Source organism: Neolamprologus multifasciatus, chromosome 22 (assembly GCF_963576455.1).
Source record: "Neolamprologus multifasciatus chromosome 22, fNeoMul1.2, whole genome shotgun sequence".
Lineage (NCBI taxonomy): Eukaryota > Metazoa > Chordata > Actinopteri > Cichliformes > Cichlidae > Neolamprologus > Neolamprologus multifasciatus.
In genome coordinates, this window is record NC_140459.1 from 4,562,723 (window position 1) to 4,578,587 (window position 15,865).

Consider the following 15,865-nt stretch of genomic DNA (forward strand, 5'->3'; position numbering starts at 1 on the left):
GAATAACCTCAAAACTAAACTAGGCAGGGAAAATAAAAACTAAACGTCACTGAGAGGCACACAAGGGAACACACAGCATGAGGGAGGACACGACAGAGGACTCAGGGAGACGCTGACCTAAATTCAGTGCGCATGCGACAACCAGCGTGCAGCCTGTTACAGTCGCTCCTGCTTTTTCTCTTAGTTTAGCTGTTTTCTTACGTATTCTTTGATTTTCATCTGTTTATTATCTTTCACTCAATCATGTGGATCGAGAGAGTTTTTGTTCTTCTGGTGGCCGTGGAACTGTTACTTTTATCAAGGAACGGGACCGCGGCACATCTCCTACATGCACGGACTGTTTACTCCAGAGATCAGCTGATCGCCCTGATGCCGGCCGGCTCGCTGGCCAGACCCGCAGAAGTACCAGCTGAGATTTGGAGAAAAACACATCGCGGATGCAGAGGTCAAGGACAGAAGAGAAGAAAGAAGGAGACAGTGAGACAGCGGCGGCACGAAGCGAGGTGGAGGTATAAACCGTGTCTGCCGTCTATCGTAATGGAAATGTGCGATCGTTATCGAATAAAATCGACGAGCTCTCAGCACTGGTACGGAGTCAGGGGGAATACCGAGAGTGTAGCCTGATGTGTTTCACTGAATCATGGATGCAGCAGGACATTCCCGACGGGAATGCTTCCGTGGAAGGCTTCGACACTGTTCGGGCGGACAGGGACAGCATCGCTAGCGGTAAGCGGAAAGGAGGTGGGCTTGCTGCTTTAGTTAACAACCGGTGGTGTAACCCTGCCAACATAACAATCAAAGAAAGGATTTGTTGCCCGGACATTGAACTGTGTGCTGTAGGACTCAGGCCGTATTATTTACCCAGGGAATTCTCTCACGCCATCTTGGCGGCTGTTTATGTTCCTCCCTCTGCTAACATTCAGACAATATGTGGACTGTCCCACCAGGGGAGAGAAAATTTTAGACCTACTGTATGCTAATGTCAAGGATGCATACAGCTCCTCCTCCCTCCCCCCACTCGGTAGGTCAGATCATAACCTGATTCACCTCACGCTACGCTATGTGTCAATTGTGAGGAGGGAACCTGTGACCACGAGGAGCGTTAGGAGGTGGTCAGAGGAGGCCTTAGCGGAACTACAGGGCTGTTTCGAGGTGACCGACTGGGAAACACTGTGAGCCTCACGCCGAGGACATCAATGGGCTTGCTGAGTGTATCACAGACTACATAACTTTCTGCACCGACTCCGTTGTTCCAGCTCAGACTGTTCATTGTTACCCAAATAACAAGCCGTGGGTGACTAAGGACATCAAAGCCCTCCCCAACGACAAGAAGACGGCTTTCAGAGGGGGCAATAAAGAGGAGGTGAGGAAGGTCTAGGTGTTACTAAAGGACAAGATCAGAGAGGCTAAGGACAATTACAGGAGGAAGCTGGAGTGGAAACTCCAGCAGAACAGCATGAGAGAGGTGTGGAGGGGCATGAAGACCATCACTGGATTCAGGCCAACCAACAGCAGAGGAGCTGAGGGAGGTGAGGATAGAGCTAACGAGTTGAATCTGTTTTTCAATAGATTCGACACCACAGTGTCTGCTCACACCCCCACAACCTCACCTGTAGTCAGTCTGGAATCCAGAGCCACACCACTGTGCCAGCCTCTCTCTTCACATGCTCAGGATTTTCTATGAGTCTGTTGTGGCCAGTGCGATCCTCTATGCTGTTGCATGCTGGGGGAGCAGGCTGAGGGTCGCAGATGCCAACAGACTCGATAAACTGATTCGTAAGGCCAGTAATGTTGTGGGGATGGAGCAGGACTCCCTCAAGGTGGTGTCGGAGAGGCGGATGCTGTCCAAGATAAAGACAATGTTGGATAACACCTCCCACCCACTCCATGACATGCTGGTCAGTCACAGGAGCTCGTTCAGTGAGAGACTGAGATTACTATAAAGCACCACGGAACGACACAGGAAATCATTCCTGCCTGTGACTCCCTGTACGACTCCTCCACTTAACACACTGTTTACTGCAACAGCTACACCCTTCTTGCACATGTTCTATGTCAGCTATTTATTAATAGTGACTTTTATGTATATATATATATGCCTGTATATATTGTGCTATTCTTAGTTAGTGTATTCTGTCTCTGTTTACGTTTGTTTATAACGGAGCACCGTAACGAAAAATAATTTCCCCTAGGGATCAATAAAGTATTCTGATTCTGATTCTGATTTGATAAATGCACAGAGGGATAACAAGGAAGTGAAAACACACGAGAAACACAGCTGACACGAATAACCATAATGAGACAGGGGAGGCTGGACTGAACAGAATGAACATGCAAACGCGGGACCTTTGCAATAAAACGGGAATCATGATGTGGGAGTGGAGGAGAGGCAGACGAGGGAGAGCACGGACATGACGCGCTGAGGAAGGATGGAAAACATAACACAAAGGGAAACACGGCACAAGAACTCACACCCCGATATAAACACAGACACAGAGGGAGACACAGAGGGCAGAGACACACGGGGGAATCTAATAAACGAAACGGAACAACCTAGGAACCATAAAAGAAATAATGAACAAAATAAAACAACACAAGAAAACTAAGAACGCTGAGATGTACATGTATATATTTGACCCTGTGTTTATAATGTTGGATTAGAGAAAATCCGCACCCATGATGGGTGCAAGTAAACTCTGGAGCACATCTGTACATTTATGTAATGCAGGATAGAAGCGATTTTAATCACCACAATGTAAATTTGACATGCTATAGAACATCTTACAAACAACTAGTCAACAAACCCGTATACTTAAGTTGTACTACGGCTGTTATAATACGCAAGCACATGAATGCAAAATGTGCACGAACACTAAGAACAGGCTCAGGAAATAGGGAAAGGGAGCAAGAAAAAGATTTAAAGGATTTAGGAAAAGATTTGCAGCAAAAGTTATGAGATCGAAAAGGGAAATTGGGAATTAGAGACAGTGACTGCAAGAGACAGGAGCCCTTTGAAGCGGGCTGTGAAATGGCCTGGTGTCTACACCGAGGGCAGAGCGATGCGACAGCACATGGGAGATGAAAGGGGGAAATGCACACAAACATTACTCTTCCTATTCAAACGATCAAAAACGTGCACACTCGTGTGATACACACTTTGAGCTCCAGCGTAATGGGACTCTCAGCGCTGGCTATTAATGCATTAATCAAAAAGACGGAGGCAGCGGGGAAGAAATCATGCTTTCCCCTCCCATGCACACACACTCATGCAGACAGATGTGCGTGACCGGGGTGCAGAGGTCTTTTAAATCTAGCACACACACACTGTTTTGAAAATACACTCGGAATGTGGAGGTTCCAATTCCCAATCCTCACTGTTACAATATTAATCGACCTGTGGGTTAATTAACCTTGTCTGAAAACCTTTCCATAAAGCCCTGCCACATGGATTAGTCTCCGTCGTGTTGACTAAAACATCAAATCTGAGTCCAGCGTGAAGGATCGTGTGCCACGTTTCACTTCGCCAACAGTCGTGGAGGAATTCAAATGTTCTCTGACAGCTGAATTAAACTGAGCTCAACTCGATTGACCCTTCTTCCTCTCACCCCACTTCCTGCGCAAATCCTCACAATAAAGGCTAATACGCATGTTCATCCTGCGTATGGCTCGCTCCCATAATCTAATTCATCAAGTTTCAATGAATGTTCAGTTGATTTCTCTCCCTCTGCCCGGCTCTCTCCCTCGCTCCCTTTATCTCCCTGTAAATACGTTAATCGTGGCAGTCGGGGCTGCATAAAGCTGCTCTTTGGGAGAAATCTTCCCTACAAAGAGCTGACAGACGGGCAGAATTTCCTCCTTTACCTGCGCGGAGGAGGAAAATGCCACGGAGTGAAGATGGAGAATCGTCTCAACAAATGAAAGGAGCAGGCGTGCAAACCAAGACAGACCATAAAATCGAATCCGTGTTTCATTCTGCTGATTTTTGGCAGTTTTGTTGTGATTTGGGAACAATTCAATTTATGCTATTCCTTAATATTCTAACCTGTGCCTCTATAACATCAATGGCTTTATGTTGGTGTGCAGTGAGGAATTAAGCTCCTTTATTCTTTAATCCTCTCAGGGGCATAATAAATATCCCCTTTATCCAATCTGTGCAGAAATAGCATTAAGAAAATTGTATTATGACCTGGGGCAGTTTTATACTTCACCTACAATGTCTTCTAAAGCAGTCAAATAATAATAAAAATAAAAATAAAACTGTGTATCTGATCAATTCCAAGTTTGTGTGTGCATAAAAACTATAAATAGCATAACCATGGACACACTCTATAACGTTTAGTTGGCTCTTAAACACACCTAAGCACAGAGGTGAAGCACAAATATAAGTTTTGATCATTTCTTTATAAACCAGTGAAGAAATGTTTCCCTTTCTTCATGAGTTTAGGCCAGGAAAACTATATCGGTTTGGCTTTCAGTTTCTTTTTCCAAATCAATGCTAATGCTGTCATTGTGTAATACGGAGCCCCGCAGGGGACATGGGAGAAAAAAAAATTAAGACGGACTTTTGCGAGATCTCGCAAAACAAACTCGGATCTCGCAAAAGTTTTGCGAGATCTCGCAAAACAAACTCGGGATCTCGCAAAACTTTTGCGAGATCTCGCAAAACAAACTCGGGAAGTTTCGGGAATGGGAAGAATGCGGCTAAAACTTTTGCGAGATCTCGCAAAAGTTTTGCGAGATCTCGCAAAAGTTTTAGCCGCATTCTTCCCATTAGCTTGAAGCTAACGGGAGGTCGAGACCTACTACAGCCGGGAGGAACACCACTTTCCCGGCACATCGTACCTCGACCTCCCGGTCGGCTTCGAGCCAGCGTCCGAAGAATGCGGCTAAAACGTTTGCGAGATCTTGCAAAACTTTTGCGAGATCCCGAGTTTGTTTTGCGAGATCTCGCAAAACTTTTGCGAGATCCCGAGTTAGTTTTGCGAGATCTCGCAAAACTTTTGCGAGATCTCGCAAAAGTCCGTTTTAATTTTTTTTTCCCCCATGTCCCCTGCGGGGCTCCGTAGTGTAATAACAATAATTTGCTAACCTTTTCAAGTAAAAGTGTAAAGTTTCATTCAAAATCCCCAAAACTGGGGAGTAGCACCCTGACTGACCAGATGATCTGCAAAAATGCAGCTCATGGCGTCCATTCTTCACAAAAAGAGCTTTAATCACCAACATGGGATCATTTCCCTTATACAATACTGATTAAAAGCCAGTTTTTCCAAGTCAGATTTGGGCATATTGGAAATTCTTAAAAGAGGAAGTCAAGTGTTTTTTGTTTTTGTTTTTTTGTTAACAAGTCTGCTTGATCATATAGTTCGTTTGGCCTGGTCTCTTCAATTTTGGATCACATTTACTGTCATATGTGTAATATTTGGATTGGATTAAGTTTTATTTGTAACACTGTGGACAGCAGCAATATTTAGCATATAAATAACCGAAAGAGAACTGTGCTGGGAAAAAAGCAAATCGTTTGAAGTTACTGTAACTGCTTCGTGTGAGTGACAGAAGTAAATTATAGGAGATACAGTTCCTCCATCACAGAAAGAAATTGCTTTGTTCAGACATCAGCCAAAATGTAAAAGTACAAATAAGAACTGGGACATGGAGAGGCAAAGGCTGTTTTTTTGGGCGAGAGTGATGGGAATCGGGTGGAGGAGGTCGTCAAGTCTAATTGATCTCTTAGACCAGCGGTCCCCAACCTTTTTTGCGCCACGGACCGGTTTATGCCCGACAATATTTTCATGGACCGGCCTTTAAGGTGTCGCGGATAAATGCATAATAAATAAAACTAGTAAAAAAAGAAAAGAAAAAAAGAAGATTTATTCATAACAAACATGAAAAGACCCAGGAAAACCGAGTTAACGATAAAAACGATAACAAAATAACGCTGAAAACCGATAAAAACCCTGAAAACTATACATTTCACACCTGAGTCTCAACTCTCGCGGCCCGGTACCAAACGACTCACGGACCGGTATCGGTCCGAGGCCCGGGGGTTGGGGACCGCTGTCTTAGACCGATCCTTTTCCCCCCTAAAGATGCTAAGTGTACATATCTTGTCCAGCAGTCAGATAAACTTGACTTTTATAGATATCAAATTTACTTCTGTGAGAGGACTGAATTTCGCTTGCTAAAATAATTATAACTGAATATTTTATAATAGAAGGAAGATCATATTAATCAGCTGCACGGCTCAGACTTTCTGCATGTATACGTGAAAGTGTACGCTGGAAAAAGCAGCGTCAAATGTCTTTGCTGAGCTTAAGATGGTGAAATCCTATACAGATAAAAATCTATTGTTTCAGGGATTATGATTCATTTTCTGCCATTTTTAGTGCTTTGTTCATTAATTCATTTATGTTTAAATGCTGATCACAAACAATCTGCAGCTTTGGTTCGTCTGTGCAAAGTAAACAAAAGATTATAAACAAAATTGCAGGTTCAGAGAAAAATCTGTGGCTCTGTTCCGAATCTATAAAATGAAAATCAACATCTGGGTCTCTGAAGACTCAAAGCCATTTACACACAAAAAAAGAAAAAATGAAATCAATTTCCCCAGGGTGAGCTGTGTCGCTCTACTTTGTTCCACCCTTAGTGCCAAAAGCTGTTCATATTCACATCCTGTTATCATTCTTTTGTGTGCGAGCTGTTCTTATTGGCTTTGCTCAGTCAGCATGAATCACTGTGAGTGACACAAAGGGGAAGTGGAATGGAGGCGAACCTTGGATGCATGCTACTGTGGGATTTGAGCTCAGGTGCAACATCAGCATTTGTAACAGTGCGCATTCCTGGATCTCTGTCCTTTTCGGCATCGCTTTGAAGAAAGTTTATTTCTTGGAAATACAGTGCAGCCACGTGGGACCCGACACACAGATGCCTCATCTTCAAACAGTTTTCTTTTATCAAAAGTATTGCTGTGCATCTGCTGTCCTTTGAATTTTCCTCTTTATACTTTAGCAAATGAGGGTCAGCAGCGCGACAAAATCAGAGTTCAACAGGTGGTAGCTGCTATAACAGATGGTAGCTAAAAGAAGACACGATTCTTTATCGGGAAATAGATAAATGGTTGAATCGAGGAAGGCTAGTTCAAGAATGTTTACAAGACTCGTAGGGAAATTGCCCGTGTTCCCACAACGAAGATTTATGAGGGAACTGATCAGTCAGTATTTCAGAGCTGCAACAAGGGTCTAAGGCTAAGACTTCCTGTTCTGTGTACAGTTGTTATTTAGAAATGCACATAAAGTTTTTAAAAAGGTGTTAAATAACAAAATTGTTTAGATTTTGTTGAGATTTTAGCTTACCTGCATGTAACCAAAGCCTGATCAAACATGACTTCTCAATGCTACATTGGTACCAAATGGGAACTAAAACCCTCTCAGAAGCTGGAAACAAACAACAAAAGTAGAAGAAACTTGAACTTTTTAATAATATGTTAAAAAGTGTTAACACACAGGGACAGTGTCTGTCCCTGTGTGTTGGCCCTGCGACAGACTGGCGACCTGTCCAGGGTGTACCCCGCCTCTCGCCCTATGACAGCTGGGATAGGCTCCAGCGTCCCCTCCAGCGGAAGCGAATGGATGGATGGATGTTAAAAAGTTTAAAATAATTTCTTCTATTTCTTCTACATCGACAGCTTTGCAGTCGTGGTTGTCGTCCAACCAAACAGCCAGACATCTCATTTTAAGGACAAACTCACACATCTCTGTTTGAATTTTGTATCACATACCATCAGCCTCCAGTGTTGTCTTCCCCTGGGAGCTGCTGTCACCGCTGCCACTGAGGCATTTTCCACCTGCCTCTCGCTCTCTCTAATTGCGAAGAGGCTAAATTGCTCCCCAGAGTAGGCAATTTGGTGACTGACCAGTCATGTGCTAAGAAAGGAAACGACAGCACTCTAACAAAGAGATGCATTGCTAGGAAACCTTATAGGACTCTTAAAGGGCCACGCTGCTTGTGCAGTGCGTAATGAATTCATGTCATGTGTTTGGGGTTGGTTATGAAACTGCTGTAGCTCGGTGTTGAGGTTTTAAAGAGCGCAATTATCACAATTAGCCAAATATGTGAAATGCAGTTTGAGCAGGTCCTCTAGTGCTGTTCACACAATTATTGTTTTTTAATCAAATTGGGATTATTACACAGAACGAGGATGTTAGTCACAGCCCTGGATAAATAACAGCGTTACCTATTTATACACTCTTTCGAGGATGCCAATGTTCACATTTTGGACAGAGAGGACAGATGGTTTGAAAGAGGAGTGAAAGAAGCCATCGATGTCCACTGTGAGCGACCATCTTTGAACAGAGGCGGTGGTTTACGACACCAACTCTCTGCCATCTATAATCCAGTTTTGAGATCCCTTCCCAGACGCCTTAACGCCCACTCACACCCTGGGCCATCTGACCTCAGGAATTCGCATGATAAGGTGGGGCCAGTTTTCACAATGAAATCACCCGAAACTCTGGCTGATTGGGACCCACACCCAGTTCCACACCTTGGCTCAGGCGATTAGAGGATCATCAGGGGGTCCTTTTGTCCCTCTGTGGGGGGACACTCCCACTAGGGTTATATCTGGGACTCTCCACCATTTGACCTTAGAACTGAAGAAGCTTCTCGGATGAGAGGTGAAACGTCTTCAAGTAACTTAAAGAAGTCCAGACGCTTTTCTTTGCAAGCTCCTTGACTACGATGACCTGGATGACTGAGAACCTTCACAGACATGTTACCTATTTATGCAGGTGCGCTTTTCAGATTTTTATCTACTTCTTCTACTCTCGCTTATCTGTTCAGATCAGGAGGAACCAACTTCACCTAAAGGCTGATGCATTTTAATGACATCTGCTCAATTTGGCTTTTCTAGCATTTCACTATAAAATACTATAGGAACCAATCATATGTCAGCTTTGCAGATGCCAGAATTTAAAAGCCACTGTAAGTTATTTATCACCATAAATAAGACTTATAAGCCATGTAATCGGATATTTGTATATAAATATATCAAATATTTTTGGGATGAGAAAGGACAGCCAGTAAGACTGTGTGTGGCGTTGGTTTTTAAAGGATAGTATTATTTTATTTTATGTCTTTTGTTGTCAGATATGTGTGTGCTAATCGTCTTTGTGACTTTTCCAACGTTCCTGTTTGTCAGTGGCTTTTATATTGGCATAGTAATAAATCTGAGCTCCTCTTGGTCGGCACTAAATCAACATCCAGAACCAACAGTTTCTCTATTGCTATCGATAACTCACCGGTCTTCATTTCTTCCTCTGTGAAAAGTTCGGGTGTCATCCTCGACAGTACTCTATCTTTCAATTCACACATTAACAATGTCACTCGGTCTGCATATTTTCAATTGCGCAACATTAATCGTCTCCGTCCTTTTCTCCCCCCACATGCCGCTGCCATTCTTGTCCACAGCCTTGTTACTTCCTGGATTGATTATTGTAATTCCCTTCTTTTTGGTCTTACTCAAAAATCCACCCACAAGCTCCAACGCGTCCAGAACTCTGCTGCTCGTATCATCACCAGGACCCCTTCTGCCCACCACATCACTCCTGTCCTGCAGCAGCTTCATTGGTCAAATATCGCATCAATTTCAAAATACTCTTGTGCACATTTAAGGCTATTCATCATCTCTCCTCCATATCTCTCTGACCTGGTTAAGATCACCGCCCCATCTCGTTGTGTCAGATCTTCTTCTTCCCTTTCACTCTCCGTCCCTTCCCCCCGTCTTGCAACCACGGGGAGCCGGGCTTTCCGCTGCTCTGCTCCACGACTCTGGAATTCCCGACCTCCTGATTTAAGAAACATCTCTTCCTTCTCTCTCTTTAAGTCCAAACTCAAAACCCACTTGTTCAAAATAGCTTATCCCACACAACCTTTCCACTCTCCTATTTTATTTGTTTATGTCTTATGCTTTTATGATTCTGTCAACTTCTTGCTTTTATGTTGCTTTTATTCTACTGTGTACAGCGACCTTGAGTGTTTTGAAAGGCGCTTTCAAATAAAATGTATCATTATTATTATTATTATTATTGTCACATGGTTTAATTAATATACTGACATTTACTGAATAACTTTAAGCAATTTTTTGTTACATCATAACTGCATAGATCCAGGCAGGATCTGACAATGTTTAGGAGCTAATTTCCATCCAGCTTCGTCCACCAGGCTGTCAGGATCTTCCTGCTGTGTCCCTCTCGACTCTCACACACAGACTCCAGACCTGCATCCACTCCTTCTCTCTTCGGTATTTAAAATTAAGGCTTGTAAAATTTTAAATGCATAACTGAATTCCTTCGTGCATTGAACAGGAAGTCTTTGGCCCAGCTGACAACAGCCTACAGGTTCTATAAAGTATATTAAACTATGTTTTTGAAACATAGTCTACAAATATCTAACACCAGAATTCATCTGAATGAATGTTGTAGTCTTTGTAGTTCATTGGGTACAAATTCATCCCTGATATTCTTTTTTCTCATAGTTCAAATGCAGTTTTAATACATTAGTATCCAGAATCAGTGCTGACACATACAGGAAAAATAACAGAACATTTCATTTGGTTAGAAATAGGCACAGCAGAAACTTGACAAACGCTTTCATAAAAACGACCTGTGCTGCCAGAAATGATCAGAAAAGACCAAAGCTGGGTATCTACTTATTTAGTACGTGTTTCTTATTTTGTCACACTTGGAAAGTTTGAAAGTTCAAATGTGACTGCGACAGACTGGTGACCTGTCCAGGCTCTTCCTCACCGTACCTCCTGACCTCTGACAAGACAGCGAGCTGCTGAAATAGACTGCTGCCTCCCTGAACCCTGCACTTGGATAAGTGGAAGATGGATGGATGTTCAAATACAGCTGGAAATGTAGATTTATCTCATGTTTTCCTTTGGCTGTAATCCACAAAATTCTATGAACCTTCTCTTGTTGTGTCATCATGTTGAATTGGTGCCACAGATCATGTTCACTCGTCTGCAGGATTTGCTGTAACTTTATTGGAGACTGTTTAAAACAAACAACCCAGAGGTTCAAGTGTTCAGTATTTCAGCTGCTGCTAAGAGACCAGGACTGAAACAATGAGAAACAGGCTGGTTAACATTACCACTGTTTAAATGTACTCTGTAGTACCAATGAGCGCTTTGAGCTCCTTCACTGCTCCTCAGATCTTTTGTCTCCTGTTTCTTTCTGTGCTGAACGGATCCACTCATCAATCTTCTTTGGACGCTTTGCCATTACTGAGCTACTAATGACAAATATGTAAATAAAAATGTGATTAACACATAAATAGCCAGAGTTCTTGGAAATGTTCACGATCACCAAATGTGATATCGTCATAGCAGCATGAACAAAGTCTGAGAAGAGCTGTGTTTAACCCTTTAAGATCTACCATAGAACCAAGTCCTCCAGAGCTTATATTATATGTTTACATGCTGTGGAGCCATTTTTGGGAGCATTTCAAGTTGCTATACATCAATACAACCATTACAGCCTAAATTTTAATAATATGTCTGCATTAAGAGCATAGTAATTACATAAATTGCAAGAAAGTGCAATAAACTACAAAGAAATTGAAAATCGTTTTTTGTTTTTTTAACATATATTTCTAGTTAGAGAAATTTAAGAGGCGTATCCCTCAAAACTGTAAATACAAAAAAGTTGCACAAACTAGTTTCCCACCACAGGAAATTTATTTTGAGTGTCTTCATAGTTTTATTTTTGAAATACACCAATTTTTATACACTGCAGGAAAAACGAAAATAAATATTATAGTGCAAATTTGCAAAAAAGCAGCATATGCATCAAAATAAACTATTTCCAGCAGTGCAATATGAGTCCTAAGCATCCCAGAAACAACTCAGAAAGTCATAAAGTCAAAGATAACTTTTAAAAACACCAGTATAGGCTCATGAGGCCCTGATGGTAAAAAACTACATTTCCGCGAAAATGACGTCACTTCCAGTTTCAGGCAGGTCATGGCGGACATGCGATAGTTTGCGCTGATGGACGTAGGAAGTGTTATGAACAGCTGATCAGATCAGCAAAGCGTGTTTCTGGAATATTATGTTTTTGTTGCTGCAAGTGCTTTTTATGCAGTTTTTGCAAAGCTATATGTGGAAGGAAACTGTGACCGAGGACAAGCTGATGGCATAAGATGTAAGTACAACTCCTCCGGTTTCATATGCAAAAAAAATATTGCGCTAGCTTACGTGGTTGCAGAGCTACCGGGATTTAAAAATAGTTACGCAAAACGGAGTGTGCAGCTCTGACCGGTTTTAAAGGGTTAAATCCTGTTTCTGTGATCTTTTTACATCATCACGAGCAACACAATCAAAAACTGAAGTCTTGAAATTCAACAGAGACCTAAGAAAATGCAAAGAGGCTGAAATTACTATCAGACTATAAGTCAGAGGATGGGAACAAAAACAGGCAAAAATGTGTATGCAACAAACCAAACAATAACTTTGAGGGTAAAATATTTAGAGGAGTGAAGTCAGTCTGAAGTCTGAGTGCAGTAGGTGTATTTGTGTATAATCAGGTCAGACAGAGAATATGGGAAGTGTTACTGAGTGCATGAACCAGAAAAAGAGAAATGTGTGTGTGCAAGTGTGCGTATGTGTTATCTGACAGCTTTAGCAGAGATCACACGACCCTCCCTCTTCCTCTCTGCTCCTCCTCCCTCTGACCTTCTCTATTGATCTTCCTCTCCCTCACAACCACCACCTCTTTAATTTATCTACTGACCCTCACCTATCACACCTTTCTCCATCCACATCCCTCTTGCCTCTCTTCTCTCTTCCTCACCCCCAGCTTTAAACTTTATCCTCCTATAACACTCAACCATCAAAACCTGTGTAAACTTTTTGATCATTATTCATTTGCAGTGGAATTAAAGAACTAGAAGTTAAAAAAATAACTAAATAAATAAATAAAATCTTTTTCTCCAGTACAAGCTCTTCCTGAACATCATGACCCAGCCATTTTTAAAACGTATAAAACTTGGATAATCTTCATAAAGAGGACTCCTGGTCAACCTGCTGTTACCATAAAAATGTAAGTTTTTGCTGCATTTTCACCAAAAGTGTTGCCACCTTCCCAATCGACCCACGTCAGTGAGCTTGAACAGCATGTTTAGATTCTGCAAGGTTTGTGATTTTGTTTACAGAGGCGCATATCTTGGTGACCTTGGGTGCTAACTCCATATTTTGGGGTCTGATGAGCAGATTCCTTAGTAATTCTCAATCAAAGGTTTTGACATGTCTTGGTTTGTGGAGCGGTTATGGCGTAAGAGGGACAAACGGCATAAGTAGCGAATCAGAATTACCTGTTACTTCTGTAGTAATTAGCGCAGTAATTAGGACGCATTAATGAAAGGATCATTTAAAAAGGAAAATTAATATAGTCCTCAGTACTGCAGTCATGAACACAGACATGAATGTGATAAATGTTTTTGACATATGACGACTCTTCCTTTGAATGTGCTGTTTGCTGCTGGGCAGTAAGATTACATGAAATGCGGTGGGAGTGCAAAGAAAACGGCGAGCAACAATGGCGATCAAGTAACTTATTAAGCTAACTGAGCTGTAACAGAGTAGCTTTGCATGACATGTAGCTCAGCATAATCCTTATTTCTCTTAGGTAAACATATATAATATCCACTCTTTAGCTTTGAGGAGGCTGTATGTTTAATCCCAGCCCGTTCTCACTCCCGAGGCGTAACATGCCGACGTTTTGTCACGTCCCGCGGCGTTCCTGAGGAACGCGAAAGGAGACCTTCGGCGTTCTTATGGTACGCGGCCGGTTATGGCTGAAATCCAGTGAAATGACGCTCCCGCGGTAATAGACGTTCCAGCCCTGTATTCCAGCCCTAAACCTAACCTTATCCCTAGCCCTAACCATAACCTTTTTCCTGATCTTAACCAGGACTTTAATGATGTTAAATAGCGTGTTTCTAAGCGATTTGAAGAAAAAGAGCGAACATGTGTAGATTGAGTCCATACGGTTCTCGTATTTCCTCATTTTTCCGAGGTCGTCATTTAGGAATGTGGTGGGTAGCCGAAAACGTAATATGTTGACGATTTGTCACCTAGCGTGAAATGTTACGCTTTGGGAGTGAGAACGTGTTGGTAACAGAGTAGCTTTGCATGACATGTAGCTCAGCATAATCCTTATTTCTCTTAGGTAAACATATATAATATCCACTCTTTAGCTTTGAGGAGGCTGTATGTTTAATGCAGTTGTCTGATGAGTTCGCTCTGCTCAACAGAAGATTTCAACAGCAGATGACTGGGACCTCCATGCTCTTAGTAAGAACTAGCATCATACAGAGCCAAGAGTAGAACAAAAACTGGCTGAAACACAGTTTAGAGTAGATTTTGATTCACTGCCATTTCAGCTACTTATACCATATAGATACACTGACCTCATTATTTAAAAGTTTGGCCCTGTTTAGCATGAGAAGGTGTGATCGGTCTCCTTTAACCATCATCTGTGCAGACCTCTCAAAAACTTTTTTTACATTTCAATATTTTATGACTTTGTCACGTTGTTCCTAATGATTTGACATTACTATTTTCTGTTTATACTTTGATTGGAGCTTTTTTTTTTTAGGAACAATGGTTTGGGGTCTCAGAGGATCCCGGTGTGAAGGATCCACTTCTCCCTACACAGTTTTAATAAATTAAACTATCTGTTCAATAAATATATTCTATGAGTCTAAAATTAAAGTAAAATACAACATAACGTGACAATAATAAAACTCTGTCAATCATTTAAAAAAATGATTACCTTCATTTTTCTCTGTATCTATGAAGCGCCTTGAGGCGACTTTTGTTGTGATTTGGCGCTATATAAATAAAATTCAATTGAATTGAATTGAATTCATCATATACATGAGGAATTTCCCAGATTGGAAGTAATCCAAATGTTGGGAATGTGGCTGGATTAAATGCGCCTGAGAGAGCTGGGGCATGTGATGCTCATGCTGTATATAAAAAGAGCTGATACTACATTGCGAGCCCCAGTCTGAGCAGCAATGACTCTCCAAGGAGACAGGAAAACTCTACCTCCTGATGTGACTGTCTAATGCTCAGCTGGAAGACCTACTTGACAAAAGTATTACCTTTGCTCCTGAAATATAGACAGCAAGGTAGTAACTCTCCCTCCTCCTGTTACAGGCCAGCATGCCCTGAGCAAAGCATGAGGCAAATTGGGTGTTATCAGTGCCTGAAGTGTCTGACTAGCTTCAGTCGCTTTAAGCTGTTTCTGAAACAACCCTAGTGAGAGCTTGGTTCGTATCAGCAGACAAAAGTCAGACTGGGCAGGCAGGCCGTCCCTTTGTCATCAATTCTGCTTAAAATATTTATGGACAGAATGTCCAGGCACACCCAGTGGGTGGGGGTATCAGTTCAATGGTCTCAGATTTCAGGTTCTGTTCTGGAGATCATGACTTCATTGAGTCATTTCTTCCAGCTTGCACTGGGAGACAATTAGCTCCTCCAAGTCTGAGGCCATGGTTCCCAGCTGGAAACGGGTGGAGGAGTTTAAGTTTGTTCATGAGTGAGAGGGAGAGATTGACAAACATACTGAAGTGGCATCTGCAGAAATGTGGACTCTTTACCGGTCTGATTCAAAGGAGCTTGCAAAGAAAAGCGTCTGGACTTCTTTAAGTTGCTTGAAGACGTTTCACCTCTCATCCGAGAAGCTTCTTCAGGTCTAAGGTCAAATGGTGGAGAGTCCCAGATATAAACCTAGTGGGAGTTTCCCCCCACAGAGGGACAAAAGGACCCCCTGATGATTCCTGAGGTCAGATGGCCCAGGAT

General features: G+C 42.2%; 1 protein-coding gene and 1 pseudogene across 2 annotated transcripts in view; one reads left to right on the plus strand and one right to left on the minus strand.

Moving 5' to 3' along the window:
* LOC146492689 (uncharacterized) overlaps positions 1-15,865 on the minus strand; it is a 246,327-nt gene that overhangs the window by 25,423 nt on the left and 205,039 nt on the right. The gene's annotated exons all lie outside the window — the stretch shown is intronic.
* LOC146492690 (uncharacterized) lies at positions 524-1,684 on the plus strand (annotated as a pseudogene).